Raw genomic sequence first — 22946 nt, 5'->3', positions numbered from 1 at the left:
CCTGTTCTTCTCACTTTTACCACCTGTAGCTGCTGTTTTCTTTAGTTGTGGCTTGTCTGGGTCCTGGAATGTTGGGGGCCCGATTTGGGAAAAAAAATGGGTACATTTAGAAAATTACAACCAGCCCCAGTGTTAAATCAATAGCACTCACAAGTAATAATTAGGCCTTCCTCCAGCCCCATTAAAATAATAGTATTCCCATTTAATAAATAAACTTAGTTCCCTTCCTGCAACCAGCCCCAGCAATAAATAAATAGTATTTACATTTCAGAAATATACCTATTTCCCGCAACCATCACTGCCATTAAATAATTCATACTCACATTTAATAAAGAGACCTCCTTCTCCCCAAACTCACCCCTACATTCAATAGCCCCCAAACCATTCCATCTTAAATTAATAGTCCACACTATTAAATTGCTCCACCATTACCCCACAAACAAAATAGCACCAATTAATTAGCCACCACCTACCGCACACACACTACATTGCCACAAGCCCCCTGTGCCATCACATACACATTACTGTGCCCCTTCATCACAACTACACTGTGCCCCCTTATGATCACACTGTGCCCTCCATGCTGCTTTCCCCCCTTCTTCATCACTCTGTGCCTCCCCCCTCTTTTTCATCACTCTGTGCCCCCCCTTCTTCATCACTCTGTGTCTCTCCCCCCATATCACTCTGCGCCTCTCTCTCCCCCCCTTTATCACTCTGCGCCTCTCTCTCCCCCCCTTTATCAATCTGTGCCTCTCTCTCTCCCCCTTTATCAATCTGTGCCTCTCTCTCCCCCCCTTTATCACTCTGTGCCTCTCTCTCCCCCGCTTTATCACTCTGTGCCTCTCTCTCCCCCCCTTTATCACTCTGTGCCTCCCGCTCCCCCCCTTTATTACTCTGTGCCTCTCTCTCCCCCCTTTCTGTATCACTCTCTGCCTCTCTCCCCCTCTTTCTGTATCACTCTGTGCCTCTCTCCACCCTTTCTGTATCACTCTGTGCCTCTCCCCCCCTTTCTGTATCACTCTGTGCCTCTCTCCCCCCTTTCTGTATCACTCTGTGCCTCTCCCCCCCTTTCTGTATCAATCTGTGCCTCTCCCCCCTTTCTGTATCAATCTGTGTCTCTCCCCCCCTTTCTGTATCAATCTGTGTCTCTCCCCCCTTTCTGTATCAATCTGTGTCTCTCTCCCCCCTTTCTGTATCACTCTGTGCCTCTCTCCCCCCTTTCTGTATCACTCTGTGCCTCTCCCCCCTTTCTGTATCAATCTGTGTCTCCCCCCCTTTCTGTATCAATCTGTGTCTCTCCCCCTTTCTGTATCACTCTGTGCCTCTCTGCCCCCCTTTCTGTATCACTCTGTGCCTTTCCCCCCCCTTTTCTGTATCACTCTGTGAAACTCTCTCCCACCTTTCTGTATCACTCTGCGCCTCTCTCTCCCCCCTTTATCACTCTGCGCCTCTCTCTCCCCCCTTTATCACTCTGTGCCTCTCTCTCCCCCCCTTTATCACTGAACCTCTCCCCCCCCTTTATCACTCTGCACCTCTCTCTCCCCCCTTTATCACTCTGCACCTCTCTCTCCCCCTTTCTGTATCACTCTGTGCCTCCCCCTTTCTGTATCATTCTGTGCCTCCCCCTTTCTGTATCACTCTGTGCCTCCCCCTTTCTGTATCACTCTGTGCCTCTCTCCCCCCTTTCTGTATCCCTCTGTGCCTCTCTCCCTCCCTTTCTGTATCACTTTGTGCCTCTCTCCCCCCCTTTCTGTATCACTCTTTGCCTCTCTCCCCCCACCTTTCTGTATCACTTTATGCCTCTCTCCCCCCTTTCTGTATCACTCTGTGCCTCTCTCCCCCCCTTTCTGTATCACTCTATGCCTCTCTCCCCCCCCTTTCTGTATCACTCTATGCCTCTCTCACCCCCTTTCTGTATCACTCTGTGACTCTCTACCCCCCTTTCTGTATCACTCTGTGTGTCTCTCTCTCTCCCCCCCTTTATCACTCTGTGCCTCTCTCTCCCTTTATCACTCTGTGCCTCTCTCACCCCCTTTCTGTATCAGTCTGTGCCCCCCCTTCTGTATCACTCTGTGCCTCTCTCCCCCTTTCTGTAACACTCTGTGCCTCTTCCCCTTTTTCTGTATCAAAATGTGCCTCTCTTCCCCCCTTTCTGTATCACTCTGTGCCTCTCCCCCCTTTCTGTATCACTCTGTGCCTCCCCCCTTTATCACTCTGTGCCTCTCTGCCCCCCATTTCTGTATCACTCTGTGTCTCTCTCTCCCCCCTTTATCACTCTGTGCCTCTCTCCCCCATCTTTCTGTATCACTCTTTGCCTCTCTCCCCCCACCTTTCTGTATCACTCTGTGCCTCTCTCTCCCACCTTTCTGTATCACTCTGTGCCTCTCTTCCCCCCTTTCTGTATCCCTCTGTGCCTCCCCCCACCTTTATCACTCTGTGCCTCTCTGCCCCCCTTTCTGTACCACTCTGTGCCTTTCCCCCCCTTTTCTGTATCACTCTGTGAAACTCTCTCCCACCTTTCTGTATCACTTTGCGCCTCTCTCTCCCCCCTTTATCACTCTGCGCCTCTCTCTCCCCCCTTTATCACTCTGTGCCTCTCTCTCCCCCCTTTATCACTGAACCTCTCTCCCCCCCCTTTATCACTCTGTGCCTCTCTCCCCCCCTTTCTGTATCCCTCTGTGCCTCCCCCCACCTTTATCACTCTGTGCCTCTCTGCCCCCCTTTCTGTATCACACTGTCCCTTTATGATTTTATCCCCTTGCCTCTTCGCTCCTTTACTTACTTTCTACTAGCTTCTTTCATCTTTTCTCTTCTTTCTTCTGTCTTTTTCCTTCTTTCTTGGTCCTCTCTGCACCACTCCTCAATCACTGGATGTCCGGCGTGACTTGATGACGTCATGCCCGAACTGAACGTTAATCAGGCCGTAGCAAAATTAAATCGGTTGTAAGCCAGAGAAAACAACACATGTGCTTTAATGTATAAAGAGCGCCTGGATGTTGAAAAAGTTGTCCCATTGAAACTATTGTCCAACATCTGGGGGTAAATGTATCAAGCTGAGAGTTTTTCAGTTTGAAAAGCCAGTCAGATTCTAGCTATCTTTTATTTAGTACATTCTACAAAATGATAGCTAGAATCTGATTGGTTTCTATAGGCAACATTTCAACTTTTCAAACTCGCCGAAAAACTCTCAGCTAGATACATTTACCCCTGGTCTGGATGTATAAACATTTGCAGAGGGAAATAGCACTAAGACAACTCAAAAATGGGAAATCCCTCTGATTGTGCCATCACCATCCCTTGTATGTATTAAAATATCTTGCCCAGCTGCACAAAATTTCTGCATACAGTTCTTCACATCAGAAGGAGCAAAATGTTGTACCCCAGCAGTCACCTCTGTCTTGAGATAATAATCTACAGGCTTTTCTTGAAAAGAAATCTGACCTAACCACACTTAGCAGAGTGACACCACAGAGTAGAAAAAAATACAGCATTTGCACTGCACAGCAACAATTTCACAGCTTCGTTTTTGATGTGTTGTTTATCTTTCCATATATTCTCCATCAATGGGTACAAAGGGAATACTATTAGGACTAATGTTATATGGTCACTTTGAGCACCTGAGTTTATCCCAAGGAACTCAACACTAGCGCTGCTAATCCCACAGCATTCATAGTGTGATAATAATTGATCAGTGCTCATGTAAGAGAAAGTGCTAGTGTGACAAATCAAATTATTTTTGTTTGCTCATATATAGCTACCGGTTACATAAGAATATTTGTCCCTAGGTTTATAATATATTTTCTTCTACTCTCGAGTTTTAGAAATGAAACTATATTCGCTCTTTAATGTTAGACCGAAAAATTGTTCTTTCCCATCTGTCTAAATTTTACTCTAAAGCACCTAAAATATCCTTATTTATATAGCGCTAATTGGTGTTCAAAGTGGACACAGAAGTGGTGGTATGGAAAATGCAAGTGAATGGAATTTAATAGTTTTACAATAAAGGCGGCTTGGCATACCACTGTATTCACACCCCACTTTGACCACTGGCGCTAATCATATTATGCAGCTCTGTACAGAATATATGCAGTTATTCACATATGTCCCATAGGAGCTTACAGTCTAAATCCACTAACACAAAAACTAGGGTCCATATTTTAAGTCAGAAGCCAATTAACCTACCATGTATTTGTTAGGGATGAGGGAGGAAACTGGAGCACCTGGAGGTAACCCACAAAACACAGGAAGAACATACAAACTCCACACTGATAGGGCCTTGGATGGAACTGCACCCATGACTCACCTGCTATGATTCAGCAGTGCTAACCACTTTGCCAAGAAGCCAATTAACCTACCATGTATTTGTTAGGGATGAGGGAGACAACTGGAGCACCTGGAGGTAACCCACAAAACACAGGAAGAACATTCAAACTCCACACTTATAGGGCCTTGGATGGAACTGCACCCATGACTCACCTGCTATGATTCAGCAGTGCTAACCACTTTGCCACAGTGCTGATCACAAATATTCGCACATATAGAAAATATTGTAAATGTTAATTATGTTCCCCTTAGGTTACATTAAGTACTTGATTTAAAATTTTACATTTATTTTTCTTTATATGGCTCATTCTAATATGTTGAGTTATGAAGAAGTTACTTAGGTTCATGTAAAAAACTGTTACTCTACTATGAAATATTTGTAAAAGATGTTGGAACAATCTAATGCTTTAATATAAATGAATATGTAGGGACAATTATCTTTTTTTAAATAAGAGTTACCAACTGTTACTAATTATCTATAGCAACCAATCAAATTATAGTTATCATTTATTTAGTACATTCTATAAAATGACAGCTAGAATCTGATTGGTTGCTATTGGCAACATCTCTTTTTAAACTCACAGTTTAGTAAATATAACCCCAAGTCTTCAATATTTGTCACTGTAAGTTTTTGTTCCTGGAAATACCGTATATACTCGTGTATAAGCCAAGTTTTTCAGCACATTTTTTATGCTGAAAAAGCCCCCCCTCGGCTTATAATCGAGTCAATAAGTTTTCCCAGTTTTTTGTGGTAAAATTAGGTGATTCGGCTTATATTCGGGTCGGCTTATACTCGAGTATATACGATACATCTATTTTTCATTCTCAACCTACTGTACAATATGGTTCCACCTCTCCCTCGCCAAACAATCCTTCTTTAAGTCCCTCATTTCTTCTCAGTCCTCCAATCCCCGCCGCCTCTTTGCCACCTTCAACTCCCTACTCTCCCCCCCACCCCCTTCTGTCCCGTCTTCCCTGTCCGCTTCTGACTTTGCCACCTTTTTCTCTTCCAAAATTGAGGCCATCAGACTGAACATCTCCTCCTCCCCTTCTCCCGCCTCCCTCTTCGCTTCACCTCCCACCAACACCCAACTCTGGTGCTCCTTCGGCCCTACAACAGGTGAAGAAGTTTGCTCTCTCATTCTTTCCTCTCCACCCTCTACCTGCCCTCTCGATCCCATCCTCTCTCACCTCCTTCGCTCTCTTTCTCCCACTGCCTGCTCTTACCTCGCATACCTTTTCAATCTATTACTCTCCTCTGATGTAGTACCCCTCTCATTTAAACATGCTCTCATCTCTCCTATCCTCAAGAAACCCAATCTTGACCCCACATCTCTTGCCAACTATCGCCCTATCTCTCTTCTCCCCTATGCCTCTAAATTACTTGAGCGAATTGTCTGCAGCCGCCTCACCAGGCACCTCTTGGACAATTCCCTCCTTGACCCTCTCCAATCCGGCTACCGCCTCCTCCACTCTACCGAAACTGCCCTGGCCAAGGTTTCTAATGATCTCCTATCGGCCAAATCCAAGGGTCATTTCTCCCTACTCATCCTCCTTGACCTTTCCGCAGCCTTTGACACCGTGGATCACCCCCTCCTGCTGCAAACTCTTCTCTCTCTCTGCCTCTCTGGTTCTGTCCACGCCTGGTTCACCTCATACCTCGCTAAGCGCTCCTTCTCTGTATCCATGTCTGGTTCTTCCTCCTCCCCCTACCCTCTCGCTGTAGGAGTCCCACAGGGTTCCGTTCTCGGCCCTCTACTCTTTTCGCTCTATACTTCCTCCCTTGGTGCTCTCATCTCCTCCTTTGGCCTTCAGTATCACCTTTATGCTGATGACATTCAACTTTACATCTCTTCACCTGATCTTTCCTCCACCCTCCTCGTTCAGGTATCTGACTGCCTCTCCGCCATCTCCTCCTGGATGTCGGAGCGCTTTCTCAAAATCAACATTTCCAAAACTAAACTCGTTGTCTTTCCTCCTCCCAGCCTCCCATCCCACCATGACCTCTCCATTGTCGTTAACAACACCACCATCTCCTCTGTCACCCAACTCCGCTGCTTGGGTGTCACCCTTGACTCCTCTCTCTCTTTTGCCCCCCACATTCATTCTCTTGCCAAAGCCTGTCGCTTCCAACTACGCAACATCGCCCGCATCCGTCCCTTTCTCTCTCAGGAGGCCACCAAAACCATCGTACATGCACTCATCATCTCCCGCCTAGATTACTGCAACCTCCTCCTCACCGGCCTCCCCCACTCCCATCTCTCCCCCCTCCACTCTATACTCATGCGGCCGCAAGACTCATCTACCTCTCACGCCGCTCCTCCTCTGCCTCCTCTCTCTGCCTTGCCCTACACTGGCTCCCCTTCCCCTACAGAATTATTTTCAAACTCCTCACTACCACTTACAAGGCTCTCTCCCACTCTAGTGCCCCTTATATCTCTAACCTCCTCTCCATTCACACTCCCACCCGCTCCCTGCGCTCGGCCAATGACCGCCGCCTCTCCTCCACTTTGATCACCTCTTCCTATTCCAGAATCCAGGACTTTTCCCGTGCAGCCCCCCTTCACTGGAATGACCTCCCTCACTCCATCCGCCTCTCTCCTACTCTGTGCTCCTTCAAACGTGCACTCAAAACTCACCTCTTTCTCAAAGCCTACCAACCATCCACTTAACCCCCATCTCCTCCACTCATTCTCCCCTCTCTCCCATTCCCTCAACTGGCTCCTCTTGTGCCTGGTCTGTTTAACCCTCCCTTAGGATGTAAGCTCGCTTGAGCAGGGCCCTCTTCCCTCCTGTCTCCTTACCCGTTCTTCTGCTCCGTGTCTATTGCATCTGCCTGCCTGGAGTTTCTGAAGTATTGGTACTTTTGTTTATTGTTCTGTACTGTTATACCCTGTATAGTCTACTGTTTGTACTATGTGCGGCGCTGTGGAAACCTTGTGGCGCCTAACAAATAAATGATAATAATATTAATAATAATAGATGCCAGTTTTACCATCTATTCTTAATCTCGAGGCTTTACAAGTTATTAGAATGTACAATGTAAAAAAAGTTTATAATTATAACATTCAGTGAGCTTGACATGATGCATGATATTGTAGTGTTCCAAGGTCTGCCAAGACAGTTAACCTGTGACAAGTTAAGAGGAAGTCTTCTACGCCCAGCAGCAAGAAGCATTTTGACAACTGAAAGTGCAGAATAAAGCTTATTAATAACATGCTTATTAATATGTTGATACATATTAATAAACATGTTTACCTTCTAGGATGCTTGGTATGAGCACAGTTAATTTTTCTATTATTATATATACTTTGTACTCAAGAAAAGATACCTTGTAATACACTTTCTGTTGCACGCTAAAAATTTTGACAAGTAACAGAAAACTGTGACACAAATCTGCAAGTGAAAAGTATAAACAGAGATAGATAGGAAAAGGATGCTAAAGCTGCTCCATTGTCCCTGGGGCCCCACTGGTTCTATTACAGAAGCAGCAAATGAGTGCTGTTCACCTAATTAAGTTCACCTAATGGCGTGCGGGAAGGGGATGTGCATGTGAGGAACAATCACAAGCTGCAATCAAGAGATTATGATTGGTCCTCCAGCTTACACCAACCTCCTGGATTTTTAGTCTAAGCTGTAGTAGTTCCCATTGGCTAGGGGTGTAGAGTTTGCTAGTAAAATGTTTTTAGCACAACCTTTATCCACATTTTGGGCAATTTGTTTTGTCCTTTGTACTAAATGTTATTAATCTAACTGGCAAGAGGTACACCTTAAGCAATATATATATAAATTTGCTGAAACCTAGAACAGTGTTGCCTCTCGGGCATGCCATAATGCATTAGACCATTACTCATCTGTTAAATCTCCTAATTCACCTTCCCATTTAAGTTGGAGTGCTGGCAAATTATCCCCAAATAATTATTTTATTAAAAGTTTAAATTAAGGATATTATTGCTAGTCCCAATAGTAGATGGTGATTTTATAGTTGCATCCAATAAAATCAGCAATCCACCCCCACACTGTACCATTAAAGTATGACAAAGCTGCAAATATGTGTAAAAAGTTGCCCGAGGGACCCCATATTTGGTTTGAATTTCTTCAAAAAATCTTTATCATTATCGACATTTACTTATGTAATGCCAGCAAATTCAGTAGTGCTTTACAGTTGGGGACAAACACAATAATATACAATACTGGGTAATACAGACAAAGAGGTGAGACGACCCTGCTCGTAAGCTTACAATCTAAGGGACAATGGGAGTTGGATACGTGAGTATAAGTCTACATATTGCATTTTGGTCCAGCCAGACTGCAAAGGTAAAAGTGAGGCTATATGGTCCAGTCACACAACAATGGTGGTCAAGGGATCAGAGGGTTGTAGTCTTGTGGGAATTGTGTAAATGGTGGTAATAGGGTAACCTAGTGAAATTAAGATGGTGATTGAAGAATATTCTAAGCTTGCTTGAAGCGGTGGGTTTTGAGAGAATGCTTGAAGGTTTGTAGACCAGTGGAAAGCTTATTGTGCGAGGGAGGGAATTCCAAAGAGTCGCTGCAGCTTCTTGTGAACGGAAAAGAGAGGATATAATGAAAGAATGAAAGTGGATAAAAGAGGAGGATCTTGTGCAGAACAGAGGTGTCGAGTTGGGAGATATTTTAAGTGAAGAGATGTAAGTTGTTGCAGTTTTGTTGATGGCCTTGTAGGTTAATAGAAGTATTTTATATTGGTTTCGGTAAAAAACAGGCAGCCAATGTAGAGATTAACAGAGTGACTCAGCAGAGGAAGAACAAATTGCAAGGAAAATCAATCTAGCCACTACGTGCAGAATAGAACATTGGGGCGAGAGTCTGTTTTGGGGAAAACCAGTATGGAGAGAGTTGCAATAGTCAATGCGGAAGATGATGAGTTTTTGCAGTGTCTTTTGTAAAATATGTGCATATTCTGGAAATGTTTTTTTAAATGTATGCAACATGATCTAAATATAGAGTCGATGTGGGGAACAAAGGATAGCTTTGAGTCAAGGATCACACCTTGGCAGCAAGCTTGTGGGGTGAAATTTATGGTCATGTTGTCAATGTAAAAAGAAATGTCAGGTTATTAACTCTGTTTTAGGAAGATTGAGTTTGAGTTGGTGAGAGGACATCCAAGATGAAATGGCAGAAGGAAGGTCAGTAATGACAGTCAAAAGGCGAGTGATCAAGAGAGGACAGATACATTTGGGCACCATCCCCACAGAGATGATACTGAAATCCAAAGCAGGTTTTTAGTTTTCCTAGATAAGTGGTAAAGTTAGAGAACAGCAGAGAGTCTAGTAATGAGCCTTGTGGGACTCCAACTGACAAACGAAGCAGAGCAGGGGTGGATCCAGAGCAATCAACACTGAAAGAGCGATTAGAAAGGTAAGATGATAACCAGGATCGGACAGTGTCTTGAAGAACTAGGGATTGTTGCATTTGTATGAGAAGAGAGTGGTCAACAGTGTCAAATGTAGCAGAGAGATCCAGGAGAATTAGAAGAGAGTAATGTCCTTTAGTTTTAGCAGTGATCAAATCATTGACGATCTTAGTCAACGCAATCTTTTTCTGTGGGTTGATTACGGAAATGAAGCGTGTGAGGCGAGTGTAGGCAAGTCTCTCTAGAAGTTTGGAAGGGCTTGGGAGCAGAGAGATGGGATGGTAATTTGAGAGAGTTTAGGTCAGAATTTTGTTTTCTCAGAATAGGAGTAATCACTGCGTGCTTGTATAATGACGGGAAGATACCAATAGAGAGAGAGATTACAGTTTTTAGTTAGAGGTGGAATGAGCACAGAAGACAGGGATCTAGCACTTTGTGAGGTTATAGGATCAAGAGGACAGGAGGTCAGCAGGAAGATAAGAAGACAGTAGATATGTGATCTTCATTTGTGGGATCAACAATCAGGGTGCTGGGAAGAAATTGAGCTGATTGCTTGTCGAGGAAGATGATACCATTTGTAGTCTTATCTTATCAATCTTCTCCTTGAAGTAAGAAGCAACATCCTGGGCACTGATAGTAGCTGGAGGATTTGGGATGGGAGGGTTGAGAAGAGATTTAAATGTGTTGAAAAGGCGTATTTTGCATAAAATCTTTCTGTGCATGCTCAGAACAGGACTATACACCAGAGATCGCAAGTATATCCAATTCATCTTCGAACACAAATTTTGAGCCCTATCACTTGCACCAGCTACAGGGCAGGTGTAAGTTGTGAGTGATAGTGATGACTGCTGTGTATACATACTAGAAAATGTGTTTGCAATTAGGAGCAACAGTAAACATTTTGATAAATGTATTTCATGGAGGAAAAAAAATAAATAAAAAAAACTTTTTTAAAATGTTTTTTCATTAATGAATATGAGCCTGATTCATTAAGGATCTTAACTTGAGAAACTTCTTAGGATCTTAACTTGAGAAACTTCTTATTTCAGTCTCCTGGACAAAACCATGTTACAATGCAAGGGGTGCAGATTAGTATACTGACTGTTTTTTCATGTAGCACACACATACTTGATAGCTTATTTGTACACTGAAATTTAAAGTTGATATTTGTGTGCTACATCAGTATTTAACTTATGTGCAAAACAGAATACTAATCTGCACCCCTTGAATTGTAACATGGTTTTGTCCAGGAGACTGAAATAAGAAGTTTCTCAAGTTAAGATCCTTAATGAATCATGGCCCTATATTATTAACTGGTGAAAATAATTGAATAGTTGATTTTTTTTGTGTGCACTCTGTTGGGACTTTATAATGCACATATATTTGTATCCTGCAGTGTATTGTGTTTGTGCCGTATATGTAGCACGTACTTAGACCAATATTCAACAAGAGATGCTTCTTCAGATCTGCTTGTAGTTGAATACGGACGTACCTATGCCTGAATTACGTGCGCAAAATATTTTCATTTTTGTGCCTTAATGTATCAGCCCTATATCTGTACCAGAATTTTATAATCAGAAAATTCTGTATCAGAAAGTTATACATCTTTGGTTGATTTCAATCTACTAAATGGATGGGTTTGTGATAAATGCCATGTATTAAAATGTTTTCTAAATATTTAAGTCTCCAATTTTTCATAATGCCATTTAGAAAGTTAAATAAACAATCTAGTTTTGATCTTTCAATAGTTCTGTATTGCACCTTAGTTCCACATTGCAAACATGTATGTTGGAGGAGTCTGCAAGGTCCCCAGTATTACAGTTCAAAATACACAGTGTTCTCTCCTGCTTTGTGTTTTGCTGCCGGCATTCACAGTGGAACACAAGCCATATCCAGGTGAACACCGTTCCACAGATGCTGTAGCATTGCATCCAATGAGATTTCATCATGGGGATAGAACAACTAATTCCAGATACAGATAAAGTCCACAAAATGGTACTATAAGGACCAGCAGATTCTGATCCCATACATGCTTCTCAGACAGATTCCATAGAATGAAACACATCCTGTGGGAACCTCTGGGAAACCATACATATTCTATTTTTTTAAATACCTAAAAATACTTATTAGTAAAACAAATATACATATATTTCAGATTCCATCCCAATAGTTTGACCCGAGGGCTTTCTCCCACCCTCCGAACATCTTCAACACCTGGACAGCCAGTGCTGATTTACTCTATAACTGGAAACCAGCCTCGGCAGCACAATGTTTTTCATTCTATATGCAGCTGCTCACTACTTGTGCCCACAACTAGATGGCTGTGTGATGACAGTTCTTGCTGCTCAAAGCTTCATGCAAAGCTTTTAGCTTTGTATCCTCTGTACTTACTTGCTAAACTTTGAATTTTGCATGTGAGTTACGGTGAGCAGGTATTTCCACCGAATTGGGGGAAACTTTGAACCCAAAGAATGGAAATTTGGAAGAATTAAAATTTAAAATTGGACCATATGATTCCAAGTTGCATCTTCTGTATACTGAAAATTGCACATTACAGAAGTGCTCAGTAAGCTCTCCTTAGCTGGCCATAGAAACAGATGTTTGCATGTCTGGCCTAGAGCCCACTAGGTGGTGCAGCAGCAACTCTGCTACTTACTATGTCATAGTGTATGTTAGGGGACAATTTTTATTGTTCATTATATTAATAGGGCAATATGAATATATAATTAGATTATGGGGTAATAATATTTTGATTGCTAGCGGCTCCAATAATAATTTATGACAGATCAACATTTATTATATGGCACTTGTGCACATGTGTATGCTGGTATTAGAGTGTCACATGTGAGCAAGATAAATGGTGCACCCATCATAAAATCATAACAGTTGCCCCGTCATAAATAATTATTGCACCCATTAGCAATATGTTAAGTGCGTATTGTCGCTAACCAATAATGATTGTCGAATCTCGATTTGTGTTTCCAACGCACAAAGATTTATTCTCTTAAAGTAGCAGTAGATATTCAAGCGAAAATTATAATAAGTACAGCCGTTACTTATCGCAGGCGCTCTGAATCCAGTGTACAGTCATTCAATCCTGAAGTCTGGGGACAAGATGTCTGAACACTAGATGAGGAGCTGCTGCTTATATGCACACAGAAATACAGTAAAACAATGTAGATGGTATAGCTTGCTTCTATTGGTCCAGGTTTCAGGAAGGTCCAAGGGGTTGTCAATCATTGGCTAGTTTAAGCTCAGGAATCCAAAGGAGGGGGTCATCTCTCCAGGAGATGAGCTCTGATCTTCCCACCAAGATTACTCAGTCATAATAGTCCATAATTCCTTAACATTAATAGCTTGCGTATGCACTCTGCTATTCCTTCGCAGAGTGAACCGGACAGTCGCGAATGCGAAGAGGATTAGTATGAAACCACACATGACTAGATTCCTCCAACGTGTACCATATGTTTTACTGATATGCATATAATTCATATTATTACATATAAATACTACTATATTTCGACATAAATGACTATGTGTTGCAACTACCTTTAATGTGTACTTTTTTACAAGTGTGAGTGTTTGTGCGAATGTATGTAAAAGACTAAATACTGTTGTTGCCACGTGTTGCAGCTGCGTACATCCTTCCACGCCGTAGCGTGCCCTTTCACGCCGTAGCGTACCGTACGCATCTTTTCAGACAAAGACAACCAAGTTTGCTCGATTTTAATTGAAATGACTTTATCCAATATGCTGACTTCGACAAATAATAAATTATTGCCCTTATATATAAACATATATTTATATTGCCCCCTTAATATAATGAACAATAAAACTTGCACCCATACGTTTAATAATTAATTTTATCCTCAAAGTCATTAAATAATGATCGCCACAATAATTTATAAGTCAACGATGCCTCCTCCTATATTATGAATGGCAAGATAACTCAAAGGCCATGTCCTATAGTAAATGTGGTGGTTTAGAGCATTAAACTACTGGGAAATTAAGATGATGACAGCGGATTATAACCTCCGCACACAGCACTGTTTGATACATTACCCCTTAAAATTTGTATAAACCAATTTTAAAATGTTTGTAGACACTTGTATATTCCTAGTTACAACTCTGAAGAAATTTGTGACAATTATTATTATAAATTATGCAGAATATGCATAAAAATTATGCAGTGATGTACAGAGCAGACCAGTTATGTTTTCTTTTATTTAATTTTTTTGTATCTCATCTAACTAATTTTTGTTTCCAATGTAATATTGAGCCAATTCTCAAGCTTGTTTTGCCTGTACACTGGCCCTCCTGCTGCTGCCCTAGTTACACCTCTTCACAGCAAATTATAAACAACCAAAATATACCAAAGACCTATACTGAATGCTATTATGTTGCATTTGGGAAACTTTTTTTTTACTATAGTCATTTTCTGAATATATCCATAAAGGTCTACAAATCTGACCTGTATAGGGATCAGTTGAATGGCAAGAGGAAAATATAAATGTTGGCATAAAAGAGGTGAACTTGTGAGACCTGGGTATATGGTTGTATGATGATAATCCAGGTGATTTGCATAGTGCTGATCACTACCCGCTCGGGTAATAATTTTGCAAAGCTGCACATTCATGTTACATCCATCCTGATTTCCCTGGTAACTGTCTTCCTGCTAAAATATCACAGTAATATCAGAGAAAAGCACACACATTTTTCTGGATACATTTGTTTTTGTTACTAACTGATATCTGTTTTGTTTTATTCAGTCAAGACATTCGAAATTAGAGATGGGCGGGTCCGGTTCTCCGAGAACCGAACCCACCCGAACTTTGGGTATCCGAGTACCGAGCTGAGCAGCTCGGTACTCTCCCGCCAATTCCGAATCCAAATCGAGGCCGAACGTCATTGTGACGTCGTCGGATCTCGGGACTCGGTTCTCGCGATACTTCAACTTTATAAATACACGCCTCCACAGCAATCCATCGCCATTTGACAGAGGGAGAGAGCAGGGTGTAGTCATAGGCTAATTAGAGCAGGGACAGAGAAAGAATACAATATTGTTCTTGCAATTGCTCTAACCAAAATCGCTAGTGCAGAGAGGAGGATAGAGGTTTATTATTTTTTCTTCATATTTGGCACTCCCCAGCGCTTTTGGGTTGTCCCCCATAATTGTGCATTAATATTTCTGGCTGTCAAAAGTCATATCTGTCAGCAGTATCTACTCAATAAATGTTAGCACTCCTCAGTGTTTTTGGGGTGTCCTCTCTAATTGTGCATTAATATTTCTGGCTGTCAAAAGTCATATCTGTCAGCAGTATCTACTCAATAAATTTTAGCACTCCTCTGTGTTTTTGGGGTGTCCTCCCTAATTGTGCATTAATATTTCTGGCTGTCAAAAGTCATATCTGTCAGCAGTATCTACTCAATAAATGTTAGCACTCCTCAGTGTTTTTGGGGTGTCCTCTCTAATTGTGCATTAATATTTCTGGCTGTCAAAAGTCATATCTGTCAGCAGTATCTACTCAATAATTTTAAGCACTCCTCAGTGTTTTTGGGGTGTCCTCTCTAATTGTGCATTAATATTTCTGGCTGTCAAAAGTCATATCTGTCAGCAGTATCTACTCAATAATTTTAAGCACTCCTCAGTGTTTTTGGGGTGTCCTCTCTAATTGTGCATTAATATTTCTGGCTGTCAAAAGTCATATCTGTCAGCAGTATCTACTCAATAAATTTTAGCACTCCTCTGTGTTTTTGGGGTGTCCTCCCTAATTGTGCATTAATATTTCTGGCTGTCAAAAGTCATATCTGTCAGCAGTATCTACTCAATAAATGTTAGCACTCCTCAGTGTTTTTGGGGTGTCCTCTCTAATTGTGCATTAATATTTCTGGCTGTCAAAAGTCATATCTGTCAGCAGTATCTACTCAATAAATTTTAGCACTCCTCTGTGTTTTTGGGGTGTCCTCCCTAATTGTGCATTAATATTTCTGGCTGTCAAAAGTCATATCTGTCAGCAGTATCTACTCAATAAATGTTAGCACTCCTCAGTGTTTTTGGGGTGTCCTCTCTAATTGTGCATTAATATTTCTGGCTGTCAAAAGTCATATCTGTCAGCAGTATCTACTCAATAATTTTAAGCACTCCTCAGTGTTTTTGGGGTGTCCTCTCTAATTGTGCATTAATATTTCTGGCTGTCAAAAGTCATATCTGTCAGCAGTATCTACTCAATAATTTTAAGCACTCCTCAGTGTTTTTGGGGTGTCCTCCCTAATTGTGCATTAATATTTCTGGCTGTCAAAAGTCATATCTGTCAGCAGTATCTACGCAATGGATTCAAAGCAGTCCACATATGATCTAAATGAGCAACCAGGTTCTGTCACCAGTCCTGATGTTAGTGTTCCCAGTACGTCATCTGGCCAAGGCGATGTCAAACAACAGAGTGTTTTCAAATTAGTGCAAAAAACAAAAACCAAAAAAAAATTTACTGTATTGAAGCGAAAACGAAGTGTAACTGAGCAAAAGTTAAGTGACGATAAAAAAAAAATTGCAAGCATGCCATTCTACACACGCAGTGGCAAAGAGAGAATGAGGCCTTCACCTTTGGCTATTAGTGGCAGATCCCAAAAAGTTACCCAGCCTACAATTGGTGCACAACTACTGTTACGCGTCAAAGCTGAGCTGCAAGATACCAGTGAGGCATTACAGAAGAATATTTGCTCTGATTCACAAATGACAACAATCCCTGTGGAGAGTCCATCCAACAGTGGGATGTCTAATCGTGAGCATTCTGCTGATGTGTGCCTTAATAGCCCGAGTGTAGCCGGTGATACCCAAATTGAGGATGCCACTTTGGAATTAGAAGAGGATGAGGGGGAGATTTGTGTAGGCGACGAGGGCGCTAATGAGGATGTTGATGAGGATGAGGTTGTTTGTGTAAGTCCTGCACCAGTGGCAGCAGTTCTGGCACGTGACAAGAAAAAGGCCATTGTCATGCCTGGGCATAAAACAAAAAAATCCACTTCTTATGTGTGGAATTATTTCTACCCAAATCCAGACAACAATTGTATAGCCATTTGTAGTGTATGTGAAGCCACAGTCAGTCGAGGGAGGGACCTTAACCATCTTGGAACCTCGTCTATGTTACGCCATTTAACGAGAGTTCATGGCAAAGTGTTGGGAAAAGCTGAAAGTTCTTCCCAAAAGAATACAAGCACTCCCTCATCAGCTAAGACCCTCCGCTCACCGACATACCGACGGCCACAAAATACACCCACCACACCATCCTCATCAATATCCTCAGTAGCGCTCGGAGTTAGCCCGGCATCCCACTTAAGGCTGGATGACTCCGGCACTATTATTGATTCCTCTGAAGAAAGCGTTAGTCCTGCTGCTGCTGTTGCTGCTGCTGGGGGTGAATCGTCATCCCAGAGGCAGGTGAATAAAATGAGCAGTCCTACATTTCAGCAATTAACTGTGAAACAATCCTTTGCGAGGGGAAGCAAATATGACAGCAGTCACCCAGTCGCCAAGCGAATCACAGACGCCATGGCTGCAATGTTAGTGTTAGATCTGCGTCCAATCTCCACCATAAACGCAGCTGGTTTTTCACAGTTAATTGAGGTTTTGTGTCCGCGTTACAGAATTCCATCGCGACACCATTTCTCCCGTAAAGCTATTCCACAACTATACCAAAAAGTGTGTAAAAATGTAGAGATTGCGCTGAAAAATGCCATTCTGCCCACTGTTCACTTAACCACAGATATGTGGACAAGTGGAAGTGGCCAAACCAAAGACTATATGACTGTGACAGCCCACTGGGTTGGTCATTCACCTTCACCAGCAGGAACAGCAGCAGCATGTACACCACTACGTAACATTTGTCACAGGCAGGCCACTCTTTGTATCACCGGCTTCACTAACAGGCATACGGCTGACAATTTGTTACGCAAACTGAGAGATGTGATTGATGCATGGCTTATACCACTCGGACTCTCCCCAGGGTATGTCATTTCAGATAACGCCAACAATATAGTGCGAGCATTACAGCTGGGTGATTTCCAACATATTCCCTGTTTTGCTCACACCATCAACTTGGTGGTGCAGAGCTTCCTACGAAACAACCGTGAGGTGCAGGAGATGCTTTCGGTGGCCCGTAAAATTTCAGGCCATTTCAGGCATTCAGCCACAGCATGTAGGAGATTACAGCAGCTCCAAGAGCAGTTTAACTTGCCCTGCCACCAACTTAAGCAAGAGGTGGTAACTCGGTGGAATTCCACCCTGTACATGCTTCAGAGGATGGAGGAACAGCGCAAAGCCATCCAAGCATATTGCACAAGTCATGACATTGGGAAAGGAGGGGGGATGTATTTCACTCTTGCACAGTGGGGAATCCTTTCAGTGCTGTGCAAGGTGCTGAAACCATTTGAAGTTGTGACATGTGAGGTCAGTGCAGACTCTGCTAGTTTGAGCCAAGTCATTCCTTTAATTAGACTATTGGAAAAGCAGCTTGAGAAAATGAAGGAGGAGCTGAAAGCAAGCAATTCAGCAAAGTATGTTGGCCTTGTCGATCAAGTACTTAATTCGCTTCACAATGATCCTCGAGTTATTAAGATCTTGAACTCGGATCAGTACGTTTTGGCCACTGTGCTTGATCCAAGGTTTAAAACCTACATTGAGTCTTTACTTGTAAATGAGCGAGATGTGAACTTTTGCAAGGAGCTATTGCTCAGCAAGTTGGCCGCTGAACTGGGCCTCGGCTTGACGACGTGTCCTCCTTCACTTTCTCAAGCTGTTGCTCGTAAAAAATTAAATTTCCAAAAAAGAAGCAGGGAAGACACAGGGGGCAGACGAGAACAATTTAACATCTGGGCTGGTTTGAAGGATTTTTCAAAAAAAAGTGTCACTTTGCCCATAAGTCCATCCAATATGAGTATAAACATGCAAAGGATGGTGGAGGATTACTTTCAAGAGGTAGTTGATATGGAAATGTCAGACAGTCCCTTTCCTTACTGGGAAGAAAAGCAAGCTATTTGGAAACCCATGTACAAACTTGCTTTGCAATACCTAAGCTGCCCACCCTCCAGTGTGTACTCTGAACGAGTGTTCAGCACAGCAGGGAACTTAGTCAGTGATCGCCGTAGAAGGTTACTTCCCAAAAATGTGGAGAAAATGATGTTTATAAAAATGAACTACATCTTCCACGAGGAAGGCCTTCACCATCCAAGACATGCAAGCACTGACTGTTCTCTAATGGCGGATTCAAGCGGCGATGAATTGATAGTCTGTGATGATGACGATAACACTGATGAGGGTGAGGATGAAGCTGAAGATGATGCCGATAACATCTTTTTAAAACTTTCTATGTAAGTGTAGGGTGCAATCTACCCCCAAAGAGGAAAGGGACTTGTGGCATTTCCATATCACATACCATCTTGAAAGGCTGCTGTTAGGGCAATTTATCCTTAAGGGTAGGGTGTCATAGACAGAGTGACCCTAAACTGGCTTTGTCCATTTTTCATAATATTGTACAGTCTATAATGGCTGAATTTTTTAGTATTTTATACAAGTGGAGGGGGGCCTAGAGAGACAGAAACCAAACTGGCTTTCTCCATGTCAATTAATATTGTACAGTCTATAATGGCTGAATTTTTTAGTATTTTATACAAGTGGAGGGGGGCCTAGAGAGACAGAAACCAAACTGGCTTTCTCCATGTCAATTAATATTGTACAGTCTATAATGGCTGAATTTTTTAGTATTTTATACAAGTGGAGGGGGGCCTAGAGAGACAGAAACCAAACTGGCTTTCTCCATGTCAATTAATATTGTACAGTCTATAATGGCTGAATTTTTGGGTATTTTATACAAGTGGAGGGGGGCCTTGAGAGACAGAAACCAAACTGGCTTTCTCCATGTCAATTAATATTGTACAGTCTATAATGGCTGAATTTTTTGGTATTTTATACAAGTGGAGGGGGGCCTTGAGAGACAGAAACCAAACTGGCTTTTTCCATTTCTTTACATATTTAACTATAAGTGTAGGGTGTAATATACATTCAAAGACGATGGCTGCATTGCCAATATGCATAGATGGAGAGGAAGACAATCTGTTTTGTGTGTAGAATAGGCCTACCAACGAAGAATTAAACTGTTTTTTGGGATGATTTATTACCTCAACAATTAGATTACTTGTCTCTAAAACAGTTGGAGCACTAAATTGGGTTAATTTAGGCCCAAAAACATGGATTTTCCCAAAAAATAGCAAAACAAAACCAAACAAAACCAAAACCAAAACCAAAACACGCAATGGAGGTTTTGCAAAACCAAAACCAAAACCAAAACACGACGGTAATCCAGATCCAAAACCGAATCCAAAACCAAAACACGGGGGTCAGTGACCATCTCTATTCGAAATATACATAAGAACATTTATAGAAAAAAAAAGCTAAAAAAAAGGTAAGTAAATAAGAAAAGAATTCCACATCATGTGAATAGATTCATGTTCAAATAGTGTGACTAATGCATGGATACTTTACAATGTAGGAATATAAAACCTGATTAATCACATAAGGTTATGTCTTCTAGTTCCCATGTTCTCAGTCGTTCTCAAACTGTCTCCCACACTAATGACCAGCCAGGGACTTGTCCATGTCTCCAAATATCATCTGTCTGTAAATAGATTTTACAATCTCATTGAAGATATCCGAACATGTTTTTACATTCAATAATATTGATAGGTTAATAAAATATTAATAATGTGTTTTGGGTGTATATCATATAATATAACAATAGTTTACTATAAAGGCCTCTGGCTACAAGATAAGAATTATATTCTTAAAGGGCCACAAAACCTATATATATGTAAACAGTTCACATATTATAGCAGAAATTAAGATCTTTCACATTGTATGTAACATTATGTACAGTGTATCATCTGTTATTAGCCACGTTAGGCTTGCAGCATTTCCCAGCATTATATCGGTGTATCTACACTAAATATGATGGTGATAGGAAAGAAGCCTCTTATCGTGAACAAACTTTAAGGGGGAGGTTCAATTAGACGTGAGGTGTCTCCGGAACGTCAGCAAGTCACCTCGCGGCGGAGATTGGACAGAAATATCCACTTATTTGTCCTTGCACAAAAATGAGTGGAAATCATATTGTAATTGCCAGCAAGTGAATCTCTCCCTAAGGATCTTTAATGACCCACAGAAAATTGTGATCTCTCAATGCTTCTTTATGTGTTGAAGAATGCTTACCTTCATGCGTTTATGTACAATGGCAGATAATATGGATGTCTCTAGAACGGGTGACTCAAAATGGGACACCCTGATCAGTACTGATCAGTAGCCAAGACTGAGTACAAATTACCCTTACAATACCCTTTATATTGTTGTAACATACAGTATTACACTATTGTACATTCTTTCTCTTCCGCATGGTTTGTTTACTATCAGAAAATTCTCTATGATCGCTTGAAAGGACTTGAACATCATACCATCAACCGATATAAGTATTTTTTCCTGTTTTTATATATTCATTAGATTTACTCTACCTATTGTGTATGGGAAACCTCAGCGCAAAAAAGTAATTTACCAATTTTTTTTCCAAGACTGAGTACAGTGTTCTCCCTCTATCATATCAGTGCAAGTTTAACTTAATAAATAGAGTTAATTGCCAACAAGTTGGTGTGGTGTCTCTTATTACATAGCAATACTGCTAAGGTTAAGTTAAAGGTTTATGGTTATCAACTGCTAAGCACTTTACAAACAAATAAGAGACAAGACTACAATGTAATGGTGTTTCTATGGGTGGGGTACGATTTAGCGCTGCTTATAATTCAGACAACATGTATACCGACAAAACAATTCCGATTACAAGAATCGCGATAAGAAGTAAATGCAGACTTACCATAATAAAGACACAATAAATGCCCTACGCGCCTCCTATAGTTTCCGATTGTAATAAACACTGGCAGTTGTAATTTATGTCACTTATCATGGTGACACTGAGATTTACGAATTTAAAGCGGCAATGCCAGCACTCGCCATATGTACAATGTGGAAGCCATTATCACAATTGTTACCCTAACCCTAATTGTAGCCCTAACTCTAACACTAAACCTAACCCTTAGATTAGATTATAGAGGCAACGGGTCTTGGCATTGCAGCTTTAAATCCATAAATCGCAGTCTCGCCATGATAAGTTATGTAAATTACAACTACCTGCATTTACTACAATCGGAATCTATAGGAGACGTGTCGGCATCTACTGTGTCTTTATTACAGTCCCATGCAAGGTTGGTAGCACGGGGCTCCCTTGCCACATGGAGAAAACTGAGTCAAACTGTTTTTAAAATGTCATACATCGCATGCAAAGTTTGCCGTTTGTGTTTTCAAGCCACATCCAATATTTGGTGGTTTGAAAACGCATGTTAAAGGCTGCTTTGTTTTCCCAGCCATTGTCCAAACAGTATTAATCATATTTTTTTAGCATAGCAGTTTCAAAAATATTTTGTCTAATCAGTTAGCCAACCTTAAAACTAAGAAGTCTCTAATGTACAGTCATGGACAAAAGTTTTGAGAATGGCACAAATATTATTTTTCACAAAGTCTGTTGCCTCAGTTTTTATGATGGCAATTTGCATATACTCCAGAATGTCATGAAGAGTGAACAGATGAATTGCAATTCATTTCAAAGTGTCTCTTTGCCTTGACAATGAACTTTATCCCAAAAACATTTCCACTGCATTTCAGCCTTGCCACAAAAGGACCAGCTGACATCATGCCAGTGATTGTCTTGTTAACACAGGTGAGAGTGTTGACGAGGACAAGGCTGGAGATCACTCTGTCATGCTGATTGAGTTAGAATAACAGACTGGAAGCTTTTAAAGGAGGTCGGTACTTAAAATCATTGTTCTTCCTCTGCTAACCATGGTTACCTGCAAGGAAACCCGTGCAGTAATCATCACTTAGCACAAAAAGGGCTTCACAGGCAAGAATATTGCTACTAGTTGTTATGACAACCAGTTTATACTCACACGGTTGCGCACAAGTACAGAAGATGACACACGGAACAGAGGCAGGTCAGCGATCTGCAGACTGAAAGGAACACCGGAGGGGATGTCAGGTATCAGCACGGTCAAGGTCACAGGCAACGGTCCAGAATCCGGAGACAGGCAATGGATCATGATGCAGGGACAGGAAATAGGTGATACACAGGTAGTCAAATCC

The 22946-nt window shown here is 41.7% G+C and overlaps 1 protein-coding gene across 1 annotated transcript in view; it reads left to right on the top strand.

Moving 5' to 3' along the window:
* Positions 1-20119: 20119 nt before the first annotated feature.
* Positions 20120-22946, top strand: part of LOC142143818 (cysteinyl leukotriene receptor 2-like) — a 175674-nt gene continuing 172847 nt past the window's right edge. Inside the window, exon 1 of the mRNA XM_075201989.1 lies at positions 20120-20169. The gene's annotated coding sequence lies outside the window, so the exon portion shown is untranslated. The remainder of the gene's footprint in view (positions 20170-22946) is intronic.

The sequence above is a fragment of the Mixophyes fleayi genome, chromosome 3, assembly GCF_038048845.1.
Source record: "Mixophyes fleayi isolate aMixFle1 chromosome 3, aMixFle1.hap1, whole genome shotgun sequence".
Lineage (NCBI taxonomy): Eukaryota > Metazoa > Chordata > Amphibia > Anura > Limnodynastidae > Mixophyes > Mixophyes fleayi.
Note: the sequence above shows the minus strand (reverse complement) of the source record. Positions and strands in the feature narration are given on the sequence as shown.